Source organism: Tursiops truncatus, chromosome 7, assembly GCF_011762595.2.
Source record: "Tursiops truncatus isolate mTurTru1 chromosome 7, mTurTru1.mat.Y, whole genome shotgun sequence".
NCBI classification, from domain to species: Eukaryota; Metazoa; Chordata; class Mammalia; order Artiodactyla; family Delphinidae; genus Tursiops; species Tursiops truncatus.
The window spans coordinates 100,675,497-100,691,659 of record NC_047040.1 but is presented as its reverse complement, the minus strand read 5'-3'; positions in this window follow the sequence as shown (position 1 = coordinate 100,691,659).

Here is a 16,163-nt window from a genome sequence, read left to right as displayed (position 1 = left end):
TGTTTTAGTATAATAGTTCTTTGGATTATGTGGTCTGTGACTCTGCTAAAAATGGATTTGCAAACTTTGATTTTAATTGATAATCTGCTTACTCTACTGATATTGAAAATCTCCCAGTAGGATCTCTGCTTATAAAAAAAAGACTTTGAAAAATATTTCAGGGGGTATGACCATGGGAACTTAGAGACTGATGCAGGAAATAGGCCAGGCGGCATACTGAAGAATAAACATGTAGCCAACAAAGATATAGTCATCACTGCAGAAGACTGAAAACTGGTTTATGCCTGCAGCAAGGAAAAACAAATGTCCAATTTTTGATGAATGTTGTTTTTCACTTTCATTGTTAGAATATTATTATAACCTCTTTAATTAATGCTTCTCTGACCTCCCCTAAGACCTACTCTCCTGCCAGCCCCAGCTCCATCCAACTGCACTCTGTGTCTCTCTGTGCATTCATTAGTAGTCCTAGGATGGTCAGTAAACTCCCTGAGTTCAGGGGGTGTTTCACATGTTTGTCACATCATACCAGTACTTGGCATAATGCCTGACAAATCATGGATGCTCAAACCATATTTGCTGAATGAGTTAACTCTATGTTGAATTGTAACCATTTACATTGTGAGTCCCTAGACTGGGTCTTATTTATCTTTGTATCCTTTCAACACTTAGCACAGTCTTAAGTAAGACAGGCATTGGAAAATATAAATAAGTGAACTAGGTAAATGTTAAGTAAATATGTATTTGAATGTTAATTATTTTAAGTCCTTATGCTTTTATTAAAGTTATCAGTGCCTATAGGTAAGTGAAAACAAAGTTTGCATTCTCATAAGTTTGTATGACTGTCTCATCCTGCATTTCCTGGAGAAGACTTATACTGAGCCACTCTTTTATGTACTGACGCTTGTACTTTGTACCACAAATGATTATTTTCCCAAATATACGTGTAAATAGAATTTGGGATTTTAAATTTCCTATTGTTCCTTCTTTTAATCATTATAGATAATGTAAAATGTCATAGCAATTTATTCCTCATTTTTATACATGTCTGAAGGATTGGAGTGGCTACAGAATGGAGCAAAAAGGAATAATGTGAGATACCTCCTGAGCAATCTTCACTTGCATTAAGTTTTTTTAAAAATTTTTATTGGAGTATAGTTGATTTACAATGTTATGTTAGTTTCAGGTATACAGCACAGTGAATCAGTTATACATATACATATATCCACTGTATTTTAGATTCTTTTCCCATATAGGTCATTACAGAATACTGAGTAGAGTTCCCTGTGGTACACTTGCATTAAGTTTTAAAGGAGACTAAGAATATGGTTTATTTGAGGAGGGCATGTTAAGTTAAAAAAATATATAGACTGAGTTTATAGTCATTCATTTAATCACTCAAGAAATATTACGGACTTCCTTCTGTATGGAAGGTCTACTAGATTCACAACTAAAGGGAACAAGCTACACAAAATAGTTCTTCAGTAAATTCTGAGACCATCAAAGATCTGTTTTTCCCACTCAAAGAAATGTATTCACCTTCTTGGATGGGCACTTATTAATCTCCTTGACTACTTTGGGTGGAGGACGGTGCATGGGAGGAAGGCACTTTACAAATTTTTAAAATTTCTTTATTATATTTTAATCCCTGATTTGTGGTCACATGCTTAAGACTGGTAGCCAACCTGTACTTGTGTCACCACAACTTTGTGTGGTGTCTTTGTGTCACCACATTCTGTGGTCCTTCTTGCTCTTTGGTATGGATGAGAAACTCCACCTCGACCTTGGACAGTTGTACAAATTTCTTGTGAGGCTGGCTCTTGAAACAATAAATTGCTTTCTTCTCTAAACTGAAGTATAAAGCTTTCTCTGACAAATGAAACCCACCAACTCTCATCTATGTGGAACTGAAAAAGACCGGGCATCAGATAACCCCAGAACTCCCTTTGAGAAGGATCACAGAGATAGACCTTCTGCGTGTGTGAAAATTAATGACCATTCCTAATAGCTTCTGTATATTCCATTAGATGGTTTGCAGAGCAAGCCTCTTCTGTTGTCATTGATCTTTACTAGTTAGAGTTCACAAAGGAACCAAGTGTGAACATGGAACATTCATGTGCCCTATATTATTGCTCTCTTTGGGACTGCAGAAAAAGCAAGGCTGCTGGCTTTTTGGAGATTTAAATAAAGCAAAAATTTATTTCCATCTAGGAGCAAAAAGAACTATGTTGTCCTGCACTTGGTGTCTTGGTCCAGATTTGAAGTGGAGAAACGTAACTGGCTTGATAACTGGCATCTATTTCAGAAAGATTTAGAGAATTGTCTCTGTTTCTTAAATTGTGCTAGGCAGTGTGAAACAGGTGAGAGAGGTTTACAACACTGTCTCTGCACTCTGAAACTTTCATCTATCATTCTAGACAGAAGAAAAAGATAAAACTAAGAAATGGTGTGGGTTAAATGCTAACCTTATCTGGGTTCTAGAAATTTGGAGGCGTTTTCTTTGGCATAGTTGGTAGTGAAAGACCATAGGCTGCATCTGTTTGGGAAGAAAAACAGACCTTGACAATAATCTTTCCAATGCTGTCTGATTTTAAAGAGGAAATAGCATGGCTGAACCACAAAAGCTATCTTGGAGGTGAACAAAGACTGCTTTCACTGAAGTGGTGTAACTCTACAATGGTCTAGTTTGCCTTTGATTGAGCCTGCAGGACACCTTGGAGCAACATGCTAAGGTTACAAGAGCTCTCATTTCTTTTCTTTTCTTTTTTTTTTTACATTTTTATTGGAGTATAATTGCTTCACAATGGTGTGTTAGTTTCTGCTTTATAACAAAGTGAATCAGTTATACATATACATATGTTCCCATATCTCTTCCCTCTTTCGTCTCCCTCCCTCCCACCCTCCCTAACCCACCCCTCCAGGTGGTCACAAAGCACCTAGCTGATCTCCCTGTGCTATGCGGCTGCTTCCCACTAGCTATCTACCTTACATTTGGTAGTGCATATATGTCCATGCTTCTCTCTCGCTTTGTCACAGCTTACCGTTCCCACTCCCCATACCCTCAAGTCCATTCTTTAGTAGGTCTGTATCTTTATTCCTGCCTTACCCCTAGGTTCTTCATGACATTATTTTTTCTGAAATTCCATATATATGTTTTAGCATATGGTATTTGTCTTTCTCTTTCTGACTTACTTCACTCTGTATGGCAGACTCTACGTCTATCCACCTCATTACAAATAGCTCAATTTTGTTTCTTCTTATGGCTGAGTAATATTCCATTGTATATATGTGCCACACCTTCTTTATCCATTCATCCGATGATGGACACTTAGGTTGTTTCCAACTCTGGGCTATTGTAAATAGAGCTGCAATGAACATTGTGGTACATGACTCTTTTTGAAATATGGTTTTCTCAGGGTATATGCCCAGTAGTGGGATTGCTGGGTCATATGGTAGTTCTATTTGTAGTTTTTTAAGGAACCTCCATACTGTTCTCCATAGTGGCTGAACCAATTCACATTCCCACCAGCAGTGCAAGAGTGTTCCCTTTTCTCCACACCCACTCCAGCATTTATTGTTTCTAGATTTTTTGATGATGGCCATTCTGACTGGTGTGAGATGATATCTCATTGTAGTTTTGATTCTCATTTCTCTAATAATTAATGATGTTGAGCATTCTTTCATGTGTTTGTTGGCAGTCTGCATATCATCTTTGGAGAAATGTCTATTTAGGTCTTCTGCCCATTTTTGGATTGGATTGTTTGTTGTTTGTAATTGAGATGCATGAGCTGCTTATAAATTTTGGATATTAATCCTTTGTCATTTGCTTCATTTGCAAATATTTTCTCCCATTCTGAGGGTTGTCTTTTGGTCTTGTTTATGGTTTCCTTTGCTGTGCAAAAGCCTTGAAGTTTCATTAGGTCCCATTTGTTTATTTTTGTTTTTACTTCCATTTCTCTAGGAGGTGGGTCAAAAAGGATCTTGCTGTGATTTATGTCATAGAGTGTTCTGCCTATGTATTCCTCTAAGAGTTTGATAGTTTCTGGCCTTACATTTAGGTCTTTAATCCATTTTGAGCTTATTTTTGTGTATGGTGTTAGGGAGTGGTCTAATCTCATACTTTTAAATGTACCTGTCCAGTTTTCCTAGCACCACTTGCTGAAGAGGCTGTCCTTTCTTCACTGTACATTCCTGCCTCTTTTATCAAAGATAAGGTGACCATATGTGCATGGGTTTAACTCTGTGCTTTCTATCCTTTTCCACTGATCTATATTTCTGTTTTTGTGCCAGTACCACACTGTCTTGATTACTGTAGCTTTGTAGTATAGTCTGAAGTCAGGGAGCCTGATTCCTCCAGCTCTGATTTTTGTTCTCAAGATTGCTTTGGCTATTCGGGGTCTTTTGTGTTTCCATACAATTTGTGAAATATTTTGTTCTAGTTCTGTAAAAAATGCCAGTGGTATTTTGATAGGGATTGCATTGAATCTGTAGATTGCTTTGGGTGGTAGAGTTATTTTCACAATGTTGATTCTTCCAATCCAAGAACATGGTATATCTCTCTATCTATTTGTAGCATCTTTAATTTCTTTCATCAGTGTCTTATAATTTTCTGCATACAGGTCTTTTGTCTCCTTAGGTAGATTTATTCCTAGATATTGTATTCTTTTTGTTGCAATGGTAAATGGGAGTGTTTTTTTATTTCACTTACAGATTTTTCATCATTAGTGTATAGGAATGCCAGAGATTTCTGTGCATTAATTTTGTATCCTGTTACTTTACCAAATTCATTGATTAGCTCTAGTAGTTTTCTGGTAGCATCTTTAGGATTCTCTATGTATAGTGTCATGTCATCTGCAAACAGTGACAGCTTTACTTCTTCTTTTCTGATTTGGATTCCTTTTATTTCCTTTTCTTCTCTGATTGCTGTGGCTAAAACTTCCAAAACTAAGTTGAATAAGAGTGGTGAGAGTGGGCAACCTTGTCTTGTTCCTGATCTTAGTCAAAATGCTTTTTCACCATTGAGTTTGATGTTGGCTGTGGAAGAAATGGACAAATTCTTAGAAATGCACAACCTGCCAAGACTGAATCAGGAAGAAATAGAAAATATGAACAGACCAATCACAAGCACTGAAATTGAAACTGTGATTAAAAATCTTCCAGCAAACAAAAGCCCAGGACCAGATGGCTTCACAGGTGAATTCTATCAAACATTTAGAGAAGAGCTAACATCTATCCTTCTCAAACTCTTCCAAAATATAGCAGAGGGAGGAATACTCCCAAACTCATTCTACAAGGCCACCATCACCTTGATAACAAAAGCAGACAAGGATGTCACAAAGAAAGAAAACTACAAACCAATATCACTGATGAACATAGATGCAAAAATCATCAACAAAATACTAGCAAACAGAATCCAACAGCACATTAAAAGGATCATACACCATGATCAGGTGGGGTTTATTTCAGGAATGCAAGGATTCTTCAATATATGCAAATCAATCAACATGATACACCATATTAACAAACTGAAGGAGTAAAACCATATGATCATCTCAATAGGTGCAGAGAAAGCTTTCAATAAAATTCAACACCCATTTACGATACAAACCCTGCAGAAAGTAGGCATAGAGGGAACTTTCCTCAACATAATAAAGGCCATATATGACAAACTCTCATTGCTTTTTATAACTGCAAAGAGAGACTTTATTGTAGAAAAATTATGAAATATAAGAAGGGAGAAAAATAATAAAAATCACCTGAAATTCCACTATCCAGTTAAAAATTAACTTTAAATTTTTTCAGATTTTTATTCTAAACATAGATAAATAGTTATGACTAAAATTATCTTTCAAGTTTACTTTGTTTCATTTCATTCTATTATTTTTTCAGGAAACACCAGTGACCTGAATTTTGTGTTTCTTGTTTTGTTTTTTCTTACATATCTTTGATACTCTCCTTGCCATTTCCTTCAGCATTACATGCAGTACATTTTTTGCTTCTAATTCAGTATAAATTTCTGCAATTATATCATTTTTCTCCTCAACTTTCCTCCTTAGCTCCTCACACTCATTTCCACCTATTCTGTTGTCTCTTATATTTGATTTTTTTTTGTTGTAAAATGAATTCTCAATTCTTTTTAAATTTCTCTGATAGTTCAGAGCAGTCGGTTGCATAAGATATTCCTCATTTTTCAGAGAAAGGCTTTTGTTTGACTTTCTGGGTGGCTTTTCTTTCCTGGCTACAGAGTGCTCTTTATACTCAGTTGGAGAACAGATTCAAGTGCATTATGCACATTCTTCCTTGTCCACCCATCTCCCCAGTGCCCAGGTTACAGATGAAGTAATGTGGGCACAGAAAGGTCAGGTGGCAAGTCTTAGCTTACAGAGTCAGTGGCAGGGTCAGGGCTCAATGACTGTTTTCCTGAAAGACTCTTATCCAAGAGTTTATGCTACAGTACATACTGTGTCAGAAAATTCACAAGGACTTTGACCTTCTTGTTAAACCACCCAAGAGAGATGAGAGTTTTGTGTAGATATCTAGTTCTAGGACTGATGCTGTCTCTGTGATTGGATTTATAAATGTAATGGTTTAGCCAAGGATATGAGGTTACCAAATATTTCACCACACCATAAATGGACCATTTATCTAGCTTCTTATAGTAGATTTCTTATCATTTTCCAACTTTGTCTAATAATTTCCCAGGATTTTTCTAACATTCTAAAATAGTTTCCTCATTATTTTCTAGCTTCCTGTCTTAGTTTGGGCTGCTATGACAATGTACCATAGGCTGGGTACCTTATAAACAACAGAAATTTCTCACTGTTCTGGAGGCTGGAAGGCTAAGATCAAGATTTGGTGTCTGGTGAAGCCTTGCTTCCTGATTCAGAGGTGGCTGTCTTCTCTGTGTGTCTTCATATGGTGGAAAGAGTGAGAGAGCTGTCTGGGTTCTCTTTCATAAGGACATTAATCTCTTTCATCAGGGCTCCACCCTTATGACCTGATTATCTCAAGGGCCCCACTTCCTAATACCATCACCTTAAGGGTTAGGATTTCAACATATGAATTTTGGGGAGAAACATATATTCAGTCCATAATACTTCCTACAAAAATTTCCTTGCTGCCTACTAACTGTTTCCAAAACCAATTCCATATACTTTAAACTTTTGCTGTATCAGAACTCACATTCAGTGTCAACTTTTGAATCAGTTATCTATTGTCACTATATAGTGCTGTATAACAAGCAAGGCTCCAGATGACAGATGATTGGTACTAGGAAATTTAGTCCTAGTTTATTAATCCAATAACCAAAATACATGAGCATCTTCTGGTCTTAAGTATTGTTCTAGATGCTGAGATTGACTGTTGAACAAAATTGATGATGAGAGCTGTCCAGAAGGGGAGAGGAAGTTCTATGTAGGATGAGGTGGCATACCAGACAATGACAACTTTGCCAAGGAAAGCATGGTAATAAAACTCAGCTAACAGTTCCTCAGGGACATCCCACCACTACTGTAGACATTGTCAACCTTTTCTTCAGAGTCACATGACAGATGCTGTTCACATGGGAGATTTTCCCATAGGCACCTTGGTCTTGTTATGACTGCTTCTTGGCATGCTTCTTCAACGTTCTCTTTTTCACTCCAACTCAAGAAAATGTATAGAACAGTGAGTAACTAAGGGTTATGAATATCATTATAAGACTAACTTTGAATTTGTAATTTATAAAAAGTTAATCATGTCTTAGTTATTTAAATTTTTATTAGTAATACACTTATGAACTGTCTCACTCCTGGTTGTGAAATGCCAATTTGTTTCCTGGTTGGTGAGCACAATGATGGAAAAATGTTGCCTGATGAGATAAAGTCCAGACTTACTAACATTCATTGATTCAAGACTCTCCGTGGTGTCTTCTCTGCTTAAATCTCCCCCAGATCTAATAGTTCTACATCTGGTTTACCAAACAGGTTGTAGGAACAACATGGCACACAGTTTCCTACTTATAGCCTGTGTGCATGTTTTCATGTTTGGGTGCCTCTCTGGAATGATCTACTCTCCTTTCCTCCCTCCTACTTCTTGGACTGGTCAACTGTTACAATCTTTAAACAACTGGTTCAACCTCCTCCTCCAGGAAGTCTTCCTTGTCTCTCCCAGTGTGATTCCTCCAAATCCTCCTCTGAGTTCTCATAGCATCCTAAGCACACCTCTATCCTTACCACATAGTGCAGTGCACTTTGTGTACGGGACTAAGGGTAGGCTCAACTATCTTTCTCATGTTTGAACTCCTAGGAAGACAGAAGACAGTTCTCTCTAGGGGTCTTGATTCTATTGCTTTCCATTTGAGGGTGCTGCTGATTTGATTATCTCCCAATTCTCCATCCAACCTTTTTCTTTTTCGCTTAATTCAAAATGCTTAACGCATAGCTATTAAATTGTTAATAAGCAGAAATAAGTATGTCATTAATTTTAAAATACTTTATTCAGAGAATGGACTTGCTGTAACATTTCAGTGGTGGCTTCACAATAATTAATGAATTTAATTTCCAGTGCTAAATACATCATAATTGGAGGCTGAGTTTATGTGCTAATTGCAATTAGGCCCAAAAGAGAGTAAGTATAGCTTCTTGGACGGCCATAATCTATTTATTTTTGGTTTTCCTTTCGAAAAGCACATGTCCTAAAAGTGAACCTTCTAGGAGGTTGAGTTGGCAAGAACACTGGGCCCCCTGGGCCTCAGAATGCTCTTGAGTTTGTGTTTGCCAAGGATTATAGTGGTTGGCTCTGATATAAAGGGCCACATGCAGGCAGGCCTCGGTCTAAGGACCACCTTCAACTCCTTCTCCTCATGTGATTTTGAGTAAGCTATTTCACCCCTCTGAACCCTTCTTTCCTTATCCAATAAAATAATTCAAGTCACAACTAAATGAGGTTTAACAATCTGACACATAATAGATGCTCAGTATACTTGGTGCTCATATTATAATCTTCACTACAACAGAGTTGAGGGCCTCTATACATTGAGATTCAGTCCGTCTCTCCAACTCGCCCACGATCGGTAGTCTGGCTCAAATGCTCCAACTTTGAACTGTTATTCTTACAGCAGCTTGTCACTCGCTACCCTTTCGATCCATCACCTGCTGCTCCTGGGGTGTGAAATGAGAAGAGCTGTCATTTGCAAAGGCTGAATCACGGCGGGAGGGGTCCCTTCTGGCCCCCAGGCTCTGGCCTCCATTTGCTTGACCTCCCTGGGGCTCTCTGGTACCTTGGCTTCCTAATAAAAAAGCCAATTTTCAAAACTCAGAATAAAGACAGGCATGCACGGACTCCCCATCTTTCATTATGCACTTTTCCCCTGCTGCCTGGAATTACGTTCGATGCAGCAAACTCAAGAAGAGAGGAGATGTGGTTGGAGGTGGGAGTTCTGCGGTTTTGATTCCCACAGCTGCGTGCTGCGGAACCAACTGTTCCGCCATGTGCCCACTAATTACCCGCCGCACCCACCAGAGGAGCCTCAGCGCGTTCCAAACCCGAGCTAGGAGGCTGCCTCCACCTTCCCAACTAATTGAAAAGCACAGAAGAGCTGGGCTGCTCATGTTATCAGCCATAAAACTCAGTTCAGGACACTGTGCTTGGATTTAATTGATTCAATGTTTCTTATCAAGTTGCGGTCAGGAAGGTTTTCAGGTCAGCTTGCATGGGAGGCCATTTTTGGTTTGTTGGGTAATGAGTTTCGTAAATAAGAATAGACGGAGACCCCTTTTGCTGTGGATCACAGGAAAGGTCCAAACTAAGGAAAACACCATTGAACTGGATTCCTCAGTTGACTAAATGGTATTGTTTTCAGTTTTAGGAGAAAAGGTCAGATGAGACACTTACAGTTTAATATTGTGGTTTTTCTCTGAAGAGGAACTTCCAGGCTATGACCTAGAATTAGCACACAGTCTCCATTTCCCTTTAATAAAATGTCTAATGTTCTGAGTGATAAATTTGAGACTATGAATGATTCTGATTTATTAAAGGAAGATTGAATTATTTTCCATAGGTTGAGCTGGGACCAGTCTTAGCGGTCGGCAGAGTAGTCTTTGGCGATTAGCTATGACTGCTATGGTTCTAGCAATATATCTCCTTTTAAATTTCTTAAATGTTTAATATCCCTTTTATTCCTCATCTGAGATAAAGCTTAGAACACATATCTGATGTGAAAGAAGTAACCCTAGACTTGCACACTCTCCTATAAATGACGTTCATGTGGTCTTTTTCTAATTTCGCTGAGGGGGAAGGAGGTAGGCAGAAGGCCCTGGACACTGGCAAGTGGACAGGGCTCCACCTAGAGGCTGGAGGAGGTTGCAAAAAGGAGAGAGGCTCAGCCCTGGTGTATTTTCTAATTGGCTCTCAGCACCTCTTTAAATATCCAGGTGTTGCTGGCTTTCATTCCTCTTGCCAGAATCAGTCAGATGATAGTCTAAGTAGCTATTTCTTACACTTGGAAAGAGAAGCAGTAATTTCAAAAATAGTTATTGCTTTTTTCTGGTTTTTGTTTTGTTTTGTTTGTGAAGGAGATATACTGGGTGGAGAGTTAACATTACAAATGGTTTGGGAACAAAATCAGGTTGGAAACAACACCTTGTGTGCATTTAGGGAGGTAGTCACACATGGGCCAGGTACTATTAAATCCCATAACTGTGATTTAGAAAGGTTGACTAATTTTCCCAAGATCATATATCTAGAGATAGACCAGAAACTGTGGGCTTATTTACTTTGTTAACTGCCCTTGGAGTCAATGACCTGGTCCTCGGGTCCTTAGGTGGGCACTGCAGGGCACTTATCCTTGAGTTTCTTAGGTTCCCTTCAAGGCTATTGGTACACAGGATTGAATCTTGCCTTCCACCAGTCAGCTGAACAAAGCCTGCTCTCATTTTATTCTTGTTCACTCTACATTTTCCCACCCTGGGCCTGGTGTCTTCAGCTCTTGCCTAGAAGAATGAAATTCTTTGGGTCACCTGACTTGGTATTTAACACTCCTACTGTTTTTGCTTTTCTTCTCCAAAGCCACCTTCCTGACATGGCCGTTTTGGGATTTGTCATCCTAGATCCTGGTTTTGACTCCGGCAAAGGTTTCCCACTCCCTGTTGAGTCTTGTAATTTCCTGAAGTTTTCTTTCTGTTTCTATGCTTGTCTCTTGCTGTATTCACTTCTTCTTTACCACTATGCCAGCCCTTTCTTGGGCTTAGAAGAGTCACTATGATCAAAGTAGCTCATTGCAAGCAAAATAGATTTCTAAAAACATTGGATGAAGTAAAAATTTCAATTAATTGCAGTCTATTTCATCAAAAGTTGATTTCTGTTTTCTGGATGTTCCAATAAATTGGAGCTTTGTTCTAACATGCCAAAAATACTGGACCAAAGGAAGAAACAAAATGCAGCATATTCTTAAGATGATTGTGATCTTTTTGACCCTGGAAGCTTGAGTGTTTGCTGTGTGGAGTGGCAGAGGTGGGCTAGGTTCAGGTATTATGAAATATCACAAACCAGTTCTAGCTGTTTGGAGAAGATGATGACTATCTCATTAATGGTACCTGACGCCTGAAGCCACGGTGAGCAGGGCATGAAATATTTACCATCTCCTTTTAGGTGAGAAGGAAGAGCCCTCATTAAAATTTCATATTTACATTTCCAACCCTCAACGTCCTTTCCAGTTTGTGCCAGTTTCTCAAATTGTTCAAAGAACTCATGCCTTCAGGGAATGAATTTTGAGGGAGGCTCTACCATATGTCTGCTGAATTTTCCCTGGACTGGGGTGGTTGGGAAAAACTTGAGTACTTTTTGGATGGGGGAAGCAGTTCATTTCTGATATGTAAGGAGCCTGAATCTTGCAGAGGGACCCATACATGCAGTGGCCTCTTGCATTACTGCCCTTACAGACAGCAACCCCTTTCTCTCCCCAACTCAGAGAGTTTAACGGGCAGGGAAAAATGGTAGAGGACCTTGACTTCATCCATCTTAATCTCTGAGTGTACTTTATTTGCTAAATATTTTTTGAATGAGCTGACATAGTTTTATGTGGGAATGATACTTCATATGCAGGGAGTCAGACTATCCACAGTTGCCATCTCCCACTGAAACCCAGAGATGCCCTGATTACCCATGTTCACTGTGATGGAAAATTTGTGGGGCATTGATTTGTTTACACCTCCTCTAATCATTTTCACAGTTTAGTACTTAATTACTCTACTTGCTTCAGGGATGCCTGACTCATATTCTTCATTAGTTAAGATTTTCTGCATTTATTAAGCATTCATTTGACAAATATTGGTTAAGTACCTTCTAGGTATCAGGAGCTATGCTGGCTGCTAGGGATACAAATATAATCACATAGTTCTTGTCCATGAGATTCTCTTTAAAGAGCTAATTAAGTAAGTAGAAGGTCACAGATTGTGTGTGTGTGTGTGAGTGTATGTGCACTCATGTGCCTAGAATGCCAAAAGAGAGCCTAAGCTGGATTGCACAGATGTGCTTGTCATCAGGCGAGAGATGAAAACAAAAGAATAAGTTATTTAAAGTCATGGTTTCAGTCCCATGCCTTCTAGGAGAGCTGGTAAAGATGCTGTAGGAGGGACCAAAGGAAGCTTTTGGTTGCTCAGGAAGAGGTAGAGATGGTGGCAGAGAAGAGGCAAAGAGAGAGACAGAGAAGCTGAGAAGCAGAAAAAGAGAAGTGGAAAAGGAGGCAGAGAGTGAGAAAGTACAGATAACGTGCTCTGCCTCCAAGGGGCTCACAATCTAGGAGGGAAAAGGCAACCAGCTGAGCAGGAAAAAGGACAAGCAGAATAGTAAGGTCAGCACAATTGTAGGGGGAACCCTTGAAATGGAGGAGAGAGAAAATCTAACTCCCACGTGTCATCACTTCTGATTCATCCTGAGGAGTTAATAACGTGTGACCTGGTCAGTGAATTCTGCCCTGAACACCAGGGGTGCTGGCTGAGAGTCTCACTCTTCCTCTACTCCAGGAGCCTCGTGTCTGTGGCTGTAGATGATTCCCAGGCGGCCTGACCTGACAACGCTTCTTGCATATGAGGACCTATGAGCAGGAATCCTGCACGTCTTTACCTTTTTTCTAACATTGGAGGGCCTACTTTAAAAATCTTGTGGGTTTATTTTGTATCCATTCAGTTCATGGTCTTTTTATTTTTTGAAAATGGCTTATAATCTTTCCTCCACTTATTGTTTTAAAAAGCATAGTTTGATTATTTAGGGACAGACCATGTTCTGGCTGACATTCATTTAGAGAATGTTAACATTCCTATCTGGAAATCAGAAACTTCTTTTCATCCTTCTTAGTAGTTGTTGAATCCATCTGTTTCTTTTAATCTCTACTGACATTCCTTGGCTAAGGTCCCCTCCACCCCTCCCTCCCTTTCCTTCCTTCCCTCCCTCCTTCCTCCCTCTTTTCCTCACCAGGATTACAGCATCAGCATCCTCATTTGTTTTCTTGCCTTTAGTCTAACCACTCCCTCATCCTCAGTCTACTTTCTATTCTATGGCATCTCTGATGTCAAAGACAAAAGTAAGTCCAAGACAAAATTAACACAGGCTGTGAATCATAAACTTTTGGAGAGGCACCCATCAGCTGTCACTTTTGTTTCAGCAGGGTTTCAAAGGTATAGAAAGGAGAGTCAGTTTTCTAGAGTAATAAAAGGAAACACCAAGATAATCTCTGATTGGCAAGCATTCTACTAAGTTGAGAGTTTGGAAAAGATTTTCTAATTGCTCTTTGTTACATTTGGCAGTCTTTGGCTGCAAGGGGACAAGCAAGCAGTTTGGGGACATTTCAAAAGAGGAAGGACTGTTCACTAGTATAAGCAGAGGATTTTCTGTGACCTGTTATTTCCCAGAACAAGAGGGAGTAGGTGGGGAACTCTTTAGGGAAATGGTCTATATGAGACACCAACTGCTATGGTGAGCAATTTCTCACTGCTAATATCATTCTTAGACTTAACCTTCTTCAGTTGCTTCCCTTAACTTTTAGTAAAAGACCAGTTACCTTGGCCTGATATAGAGGGACCTCTTTAATTCTTGAATCTCATAAAGTAATTTATTAGCAGTTGCCCAGATACACGTAAGCTCTCTTTCCTCTGGGACTTCTCATATGTTTTTCCTTCTATCTGCAGCTTTCTGCTTCCCATCACTATTGCTACACCAACATGCCTGTGTAAACACACACACTTACACACACACGTACTCTCCTCACCTAGCTAACTTTTACTTCTCCTTTGTGAATCAGCTGAAGTGTCTTTTCTTATGGGAAGCTTAGTTGACGTCCTCTTTGTCTAAGCTGCCAACCTTTTCTGCTCCAATAGCGCCTGGCCCATGTATTCTTAGCATTATCACGTTGCATTAACATCCTCATTATTGTTATTAATTGTTTACTGTGGTTCCTCTCACTCTGCATTCTTAAGAGTAAGGACTTAGAAACTGTGTGTCATCATCTTTATAGAGTCAGTGATCAGCACTTAGCAGGAGCTCAGTAAATATGGGTGAGTTGATGAAACCAGTAATTAATTCTTGCTTTGAGTTTCCCTTTTGCAATGATCTCTGTCTCAGCATATTACAAAATGCTGGCTCAAAGGAAGTGAGGATTCAGGGCTAAGGCCCTGTATTCCTGCTTTCTGGGCAAACACCATCCATAATTTCAACAGCAGCCCATGCTGAAGTTCCTTTTCAAGTATCTTTTTATGGTATATGAGCCCCTGTGTGCTGGTGTCCTATGCACTATGCACATGGTGTCCTATGCACTATGCACGTGGGAGAAACTATTTGCAAATGAAGGAACTGACAAAGGATTAATCTCCAAAATTTACAAGCAGCTCATGCAGCTCAATAACAAAAAAACAAACAATCCAATCCAAAAATGGGCAGAAGACCTACATAGACATTTCTCCAAAGAAGATATACAGATTGCCAACAAACACATGAAAAGATGCTCAACATCATTAATCATTAGAGAAATGCAAATCAAAACTACAATGAGATATCATCTCACAACAGTCAGAATGGCCATCATCAAAAAATCTAGAAACAATAAATGCTGGAGAGGGTGTGGAGAGAAGGGAACACTCTTGTACTGCTGGTTGAATAACTTTTTAAGGGGAATTAAGGAAAATATCACAAAGGCAGTTTCTTTCTTGAAGGAAAAAGAGGACCATGATAGATGGACCCCAAGGATGAGATGTTCTATACAGCAGTGGTCTCCAACGTTTTTGGCACCAGGGACCGGTTTCCTGGAAGACAATTTTTCCACGGACGGGGGCAGGGGGCGGGAGGATGGTTCAAGCGGTGATGCGAGTGATGGGGAGCCATGCGGAGCAGCAGACGAAGCTTAATTGCTCACCCGCCGCTCACCTCCTGCTGTGCGGCCCGGTTCCTACCAGGCTGTGGACTGTTGGTGGTCCACGGCCTGAGGGTTTAGGACCCCTGCTCTACAGAGAGAGCAGCATATATGAAAGCAAAGCAATGTGAAAGCCCTTGTAATCTAGTCATAAGTTGAAAAGGCAGAAACTGAAATTTTACAGTGCACAAATTATGTGCCCTAAGGACTAAAAACAATATGGGAAAATGGAAAATGTTTGGTTTTAGGATTGCGGAACTGTTTTGTTACTGCTAAGAAAATAATAGTCTGAAGAAATTATTTTGGTTGAATTGAATTCTTAAAAAGAATAATCTTTCAATTGAACTTTGCTCTGTTTTGGTCATTGTGCTCACAATGAATAACCACACTGACACAATTATAATATTATTATAATAATTGAGGTTAACGTATTCCTTAGCAAATAATTGTTTTTCTGAATATAAGTAGAACTTTTCTCCAAATGTAGGAAGCATGGACTCTTATTAATCATCTGCTTTTTCATGATTTCATCACCTTCATCATGCTGAGTGCCTCGAGGGTGCTTTCATCAATGCAGGTTTAATTTTATTTCAACCAAGCTCAGTGCCTTTGTGTTTACAGTTGATAAGTGCTATGTAAAAATAGATGGAAACTGGTAGGGGATGTCATTATTATTTTAAAAGGCAAGAATTAATTTGTCTTTCACAGAGAAGGAAACTCTCCTTGGCTGTGACATGTATTATTCGGTCCAGAATCATTACATCTTTTGCTTTCCATTCTGTTCTTC